This window comes from Rhea americana, unplaced genomic scaffold, assembly GCF_003343005.1.
Source record: "Rhea americana isolate MKP2758 unplaced genomic scaffold, rheAme1 scaffold_74, whole genome shotgun sequence".
NCBI classification, from domain to species: Eukaryota; Metazoa; Chordata; class Aves; order Rheiformes; family Rheidae; genus Rhea; species Rhea americana.
In genome coordinates, this window is record NW_028186912.1 from 523,769 (window position 1) to 531,451 (window position 7,683).

General features: G+C 36.7%; 1 protein-coding gene across 2 annotated transcripts in view; it reads left to right on the forward strand.

The window, feature by feature from the left end:
• The window catches only part of AP3B1 (adaptor related protein complex 3 subunit beta 1), a 143,879-nt gene that overhangs the window by 757 nt on the left and 135,439 nt on the right, over positions 1-7,683 (forward strand). The gene's annotated exons all lie outside the window — the stretch shown is intronic.

A 7,683-nucleotide genomic window follows, 5' to 3' on the forward strand; every position in this document is an offset into this window, starting at 1 on the left:
CAGTGTAAATGACTGGGCCAGGGAGCCTGGAACTGCTTGACAGGAAACTGAATTGGAGAGACAAAAAATGTGTAAGTGGAAGGATCGAGAGGTTTACTAAGCCAGGAGGGTATCCTACAACAAATTGGAAATCTATTCTTACAGCAACCGATCAGAGGGACCATAAACTAAGGTCTTGTTTACATTAGAAAATCAATCATTTGTTCTTCAGTTTGATTGTTCTGCACAAAGAGAGCATCCGTGCTTAGAAACCTCGCCTGGCGTGGTGGTTTCTATGCCACACCGAAGTAACGTCTCAGTAAGGTGAGGCCGCTGTCATTTCGACGCTTAGCTCTGTGAGCTGGTTAGCCTCCTAAGTTTTGCCAAAGGGTCACACACTTATTTTCCTGCTATTATGTTACATCCTTTGCTTTTTCTTTTTCTTTCTCTTCCCATTAAAGTTTTTGCTGATCTGACATGGATTCCCCTCTCCTGACTTGTACATTACAGCTGATTTGTGTTGTCTGCACTCTTCTCTTGTCTCCTCCTATGAAAACAACTTTCTGCTTTATTATTTTTTTTCCAACCTTTGCTCTACTTCTGATTTTCTGCAGATGAAAGTACCACAATCATGGCCATAATTCTATATACAATTTGTTTCATCCTAAATTTCAGACCTTTTTGCAGGTTACATGTTGCAATATACATTTTTCTGGATAAATGAGTGAAAGTGACTGTGTTCTTTTTATTTATTTTTTTATATTTTTTTTTAACCTGAAACTGTTCAATGGTCTGGGTAAATAAAACTCTGATCTTCTGAGGCTTCGTGTACATGTGTACATGTATGATCATCTTTGAACATGGAAAAAAAAACAGAGTAGCAGAGAAGACTGTGGTATATGTGTGTGCCTTATTAATTACCCCTCTAGGCTTGCCCTTCAAATTAGGGGAGAAAAGTTCTTGTAAATCCAGGGCTTGCGAGGGAAACAGACTTTGATCTGACTGGTCTTTGCAGCTGACAAAGACTTCTTGAAATGGGAAATTATCTCTGATTTAAATCTGTGTAGGTAAGCCCTTAGTATGGATCGGAGAGCTGAAGAATGAATGTTACACAGAAAAGATTATGAAGTTTTTAGGATATGACAAAGCTGATCTTTTACCACTGCACTGCAAGTGAGGATTATTAGAAAAGAAGAGGGAGAGATTACTGTATTTTACTGTCTGGAAAATGCAGAAGTCATTTATCAAGCTTATGTACACCATATATTCAACTCTGGTAAAGACTCAAAATCTCCTTATTGAGAAATAAGCAAAATGTCCTTTCCTTAGAGCTGAAATAAGTCTTCTAAAATGGTAACTGTAGTCAAGATTAAAGACACYATATCTTCAGGTGTTTTGGTTTTTGTGTTCTTTAAACTGGGCAAATCTGGTCCCTCCCTACTTGGCATACAGAAAAGTACGGGTTATTTCTGTATCATATCTTGAAGTATAAGGTTGTGGGGAGATTTCACTGATGAAATAAAATTACTGTTACAACTTTCCAGAGTTTGTTTTGCTGATCTCTTTTTGATTGTCACTCAACACTGCTGTATTTGCTATATTTGATTATTATTGTCGTTTCTGATACTGTGGTGTTTGTTGCTGGGAAGAGAACTTCTCCTTGAGCCTACTGATGAGATAAGACGTATCTTTTTTTTTTTTTCCCTCCCCTCAGTGAGGTGGAGGAGCACAAGGTAAATATATGGCCCAGAATAGCTGTTGAATGAGAGAACTGCACTTGCTTCTTGAAAGTTAGTCTGAACCATATCACATGGTTAAAATATAAATGTTAAGGAATTATTCTAAATGTTTTCTTAAAAAAAAAAAAAGAAAAAGAAATCCCAACCTCTTTTCTCTGTTTTCTGTCTTTTGTCTGTCATGAAATGAAAATAAGGTAATGCCAGTGCTTGTGGAGATCTGACAATAATTTGTTGGGATAGACTATCTTCAGTCTCTTAACGCTTGTTACATAGAACAGTCTCTAACAAGTTTCACAGAGGCACAAATGAATATCAGCAGACTTAAGTCTGATGAAGTCTAAAGTTGACTTAATATAAACTATTTCTTTAACCTGTTTTGTTTTTATCATTTCAGTGGAAATAGAAGTACTTAGCTGAAGTTCTTATCCTTTAAAAGCATCCCTTGGTGTCAAAAGCCTATGTGTTTTATCCACCTTGCTCAAGCTTCTATTTTTGCCTTAAGCAATTTTGTGATTCGTTCATTAACTTTCAATTAAAAATAGAATCTTCAGGTCAGCTAATGACTGTAACACTTTATTGACATGTTAGTATTGTGGTTTGCTTGAGACACAACATGTGAATTTTGAAATACTTCAGGGCCTTGGAAATTACCTGTTGTGCTGTCATCTAGAACCTGAGTAAGTCGAAGCTTTGGTTCCTAAAAAAATAGAGATGAAATGATCATTGAAATAAGTAGTTGTTATCTTGGTACAAACAAATGGATTGCATGCACCATGTGTGAACAACATGTTTATCATTAGTTACATATTGCATGCACCCAATGTAGCAGAAAAATTTGAGACTGTTAAAATAGAGCTCTGATCCTATCTCAATCAGGTAACTGTGTAGGTGTTCAGGACAAAATAAGAGAGGAATGTTTTAGATTTTTTTTTAACACTTCTTAATTAACAGTAAGTATAACACACAAGGAACTGTTTTCTGACTTGTTTTTGCTAAACTTTGTTGTGAAACATATTCTCTTTTTCCAAGATTCAACACCTGCAGGAAAAGCTATTTTGTACCTACTGCTTTCAACAAACTCTTTGGTTAGTTGGATCATTTCAAATGCATCAGAAAGGGATCTGCTTGTCAGAGTGTGGAAGCTGTCTTCCTAGTTATTCTATCAATAACTGTGTAATTAAGAGGTTTTGTTTAGCTGAGACAAATCAGTCTAAATCTAGAACCATCTTCTATGAAGAAGGCCCTGTTGCAYGGCTGGAAATGCCTCTATTCTCTGCCTTTTCTGTCCTCCCCCAATCACATGAGCTGCTGCATACAGTGTTCTTTATACAACTTGAATTAATTCCTAGGTAGTCTGACACTTGTCTGTAAACTGGTTACATCCGAAGCATAGATCAATGTCTAGGTTCTCTAGATGCATACTTGCATAACCCACCCATTTGAAAGAGAAGAGAAAGGATCAAGTTGAGTCACCAGAGTAATGGAAATGCAACATTGTTGCCCATAACATGAGTTTTCAGGGGAAAATTGGCAAGAGCTGAGGGTCATGTAAATTGCATAGACAAGCTGAATTCAGCCTGTAGACCATAAATTGTTTCTCCCTGGTCTAGATTGATGGAAGCAATAAAGAACAAACTGCCTAGATGGAAGACTGTCAAAATCATTTGTGTACTGTAGAGAGATCCTATTTGATGCAGACCTTCTATAAGATAATAGGACACTTTTATGGCTGCAGTATGTATCATTGCTCTATGCAGAGATAAGTCTTACTAGTTTCCAGTACTTAAGAAATACTAGAAGAGATAATTAGTAACCCAGAATCAATGTGCAATTACTTGTCAGGATGCCGCTTTTACTATCTATTATTAATTGTAGTTGGACAGAGGATTTTATCTATGTTTATTTATTACCATTTTATCTGTGTATAAGAAAGTTTGTTTCTTAGAAACAATATGCTTTCAGCAGTGAAACTAATTGTTGCTCAATCTAAACCAAATATAAAAACTTACAAGTGAACCACATGAAGAACATCAGTAGATGTTGGTAAGTATAGTATTAAAGCAGATGGCAAAAGCTACAATTCAACTTTAGTGATTTGCATCTTTAAACTATATTCCTGCCAGACAAAATACATTTATAATTTATTAAGGGTATTCCTCCTTTCCCCCATTGCCCCCCCACCCTGACACACAGATCTGGCTTATGCATTCTCTTGAACTGTTCATCAGAAAACTTGGCTGGGCTGTAATTCCTCCCGCCTCCCTCCTTTTTTTGGCTGATATTTGCAAGCCTGTTTTGCAGAGAGCTGATCTAAGGTGGTGATTTTATTAAGATATTCRTTCCTCAATTCTCTGCTCAGAAGCCTTTTTTCTCCCCTCCCCAAATTCATCACAGCTTAAAAACTTGCTTCCAACAGCTGCCAGAGGTGTTCTTAGAGTCTTAAATTAATCTAGTTTTGCCTTGGCATATCCTGTTCAACCAGTCATGGAAAGCTTGTACAGACAGCCATCTATGAAATTCTTGGAGGAGAGTTCAGCCTTAATATTCAAACTTGATGCATATACTAGTTCRTTGGCAAGTCTGCCTTCTTTCCCATCTGTTGTAATGGCACTGTGCCCACTACTAGGGTGATAAGCTAGTTTCAGCTGGATGTACGAGTCAGTAAAGATAAATGATTTGGATGAACTGATGACTCTGCAAGATAAAATTTGAGCTCTGTAGTAGGTATCATGATAGTAACTCAGTGTAATATGTGAACATGAGTATGGCATTGCAGATAACATCTTCAGCAGAACTTGATCACGTTTGATGGCAAGTGACACAATATGAATGTGTTTTTTGCCACAGAGTTGGTACATATGAGGAAATAAGCATTGAGCTATTGATTTGCTCTAGTTCTCTGTAATGTGGTCATTAAAATTTTTTGAGGCTTTTTTTTTCTCAGAAAGGAAATCGTTATAGTTTAAGGTCTTCATTGTAGTTTCTGCATGTTTATTATGCTGTCACTTCTTTGCTTTAGACACTTGTTATAGTCTGCATCATAAATGGCACTAAAATGTCTTTTGGTAACGTTGCAACGTAAGGTTGAAATTAAAAAAAAAAGAATAGGTACCCGTTCTTAGTTCTGCTGTCCTGAGGACTGTCCTTGTCTAATTCCTGCCCCTGGCTATAGGTTGTTTTCTTACTTTGAGACAAAACTGGAATTCTTTTGGCAATTCAAGATTTTTGGCATTGTACTGGAAGATGGACAGCAGTGCATAGGAGTGCTCTACATACTGTTTCTGAAATGTGAGGATATATCCATAAATATGCTAATGATTTTGCAGATTTTAGCAATGCTAGTACCACTTTTTGAGTGGTATCTTTAAAGGAAAACTTTCTTTTCTTTTTTCTTTCCCTCACTGTTTTCAGAAATTAATAGAGATGTAGGAGAGTGGGAAGCAGTGAATAATCTCTTTTCACATCTTTCAAATGCTGTTGAGTGGCGTACAAACATTTTCAAATTCTGATCACTGGCTTACTGAAGCTGATGTAAGCGCTTAAATGGCAGCACCTCGTATGCCACTTCTGCCACCAAGGATTTTTCTGTTCTTGCAGAAGATTCTCTGCAGCCTCAGATGTGTGGGCATTCTCAGAAAAGGTGGTATCTGGCAGAATTCATCCTTTCAAACAACCTTTCTTGTCACTAAATGAAGTAATGTCTTTAACAATTATACTGGCAATAGTTAATCTTAAGTTGAACCACAGTCTTCTGTAGATCATTCAAACTACTTGATGACRTATTAGCTCTGGTCAGAGCTTCTGAAATGTAGGTTGTTAACTTATCTGCGTTGATGCTGATGGCAGCAGCAACTTTGAGGTGTTCGCGTACTGGATTGCTCGAGCTTAGTTCAGGTGATACAGTATGGCAGCCTCGAACTATAGAGATGCTTTATTCAGTTTCAGTTTAACACTTTTCTGTATGTTTGCTTACTCAGTAGGATGAGACTGTCTAAACCTCTAGATGGCAAGTGCTTTGAGCATGTTGTGGCAAGCAGTCATTAATGAGTTGTGTTGTGCTGCTGGTCGGACTATATCCTGTCCTGTCCTTCTCTGTTTTTCTTTGCCTTACAGCATGCTGTAGTTATCCTGTTTTTCCTCATATCTCTGTCATCTTAAAATTACTGAGTTTCCTTTKGGGGTAATATGTTTGTTTTTTAGATTGAAACAAAGTTAGATGTGGCTGAAAGAAATTTCTGTTTTCTCTTCTAACTTCTCTTTAAAACTACAATACAGTTACACTCAAAGCTGTGCAACTTGAGTCTCCTTTGAAGTAATAGTTGAATTCTATCTTGATGTTGTGAATTGGTAATGAATATAAAATTATAATGGGACAGGAGGACAATACTGACTAGTACCACAAGATGTCGTGCAAACAGTTTGTGGTATGAAATGAAGTGTTCACAATGAAACTCGGGATTCTGTAATTTCCTGCTAGGGGAAGAGCCCAAATCGAGAGTAAAATGAACTAAAATTGCAGCATGTACTCACTGCCGTTCTAGCTTTCATGTTATATGGCTTTGAAATCAAATTATAGTTCCTTTTTAAGTGTTAAATTCAAATTTGTTTAGAGTTTAGGCAATTGCATGAGCTAGAAGAAACTAATTTATTTTAATGATTTTGTTGCACCCATACACTGTAAAACCTGATTTTTCTAGGGGAACCTTTCTTAGGATTTCATTATTCTCCAAGTGCAAAGACCAGTTAAGGTGCTCTGTTAGTGTGGGTTTTCTGCTTTGAACCTGGTAACATTCATGATATTTTGCACTTTGTGTTAGAACGTTTTGCTAAATATTTCACTATACTGCACACAACAAATCTCTTGGTATGCTGTGACTGAAAGCATATAATCCAGACTGAAGTTTCCTGAAGATCACGAAGTGCAAGTATGTTGTTGATATGTTGTACTAAAAGTATGCAATAAATTGAGAACTTAAGAAATGCATTATTAAAACTCTTAAATGGGATGTTTGTTACTTCTGTGCTAGTTCTGTAACAGATGATTTCATGATGTCAGAACAATTGAAGCTTGTTTTTCCCCCCCTGCAGTGGATTTACATTCAGTATCTCCTGTATCTTATTCATGCAGTAACCTAGTGCTCTCCTGGTATGTGAAGAGCCTCCGTCTCCCTGCCAATTTTTGATTTCTTTAAAAATTCTTTTCCCTCATTCCAAGGTGATTAAAACAGATCCCAGGTTTTGGGGGCATACATACAGAATGGGGAAACATAGTATTCTTATTTTCTGGAGGCAAAAAACTGATAAACTTCAAGGAATAAAACTTTTTTAGCTAAAGAATCGTTGATTATTTGTTGGGCTTCAGTTACAGTTTTGACATTAGGAAACTTGCACTTCTGCTTTTTACAAAGAATGCATTAGGATTAATAGATCACTTCTGTAGTTGGATGCACTTGAAATGTAGCAAATATTGCCAATTTATGCTTTTATATTATGATATTACTAAAAGAGAATAGGAGGTGTAATAAATGTGTATCTTACCAGGGTAAAGTAAGCATTTTCTTATCTGTAACAGTTATTCAAAATACTGTAGTTGCAGTGGCAAAYGAAATGCCACGGATTATGGACTAGTGTTTTTATATGGATTAAATGATCATTGCGCTTCAAGTTTTAGGGTTGTTCCTAGAGAAGATGGGAAACTGAGAGAGACACTTATCACTAGCATAGGTGGATTAAACTTTATGCCTGGCCTATTTGGTTTTGTAGGGGAGAGTAATGTTATTCAAGGAGTCTGAAATCCTGGTTTTATTCTAGGCAAGATGCCAGTTCTTGTGACTAAGCATGCCCTAACAAGAATATGGCATTCTTAGAATTTGAGTGGTCAGGTGGATGATTTTGGGAAATCATTTCACAACCTCTTATGCTTGCAGAAAACAGGCTCAGAGATACAATATATTTACTCATTGTA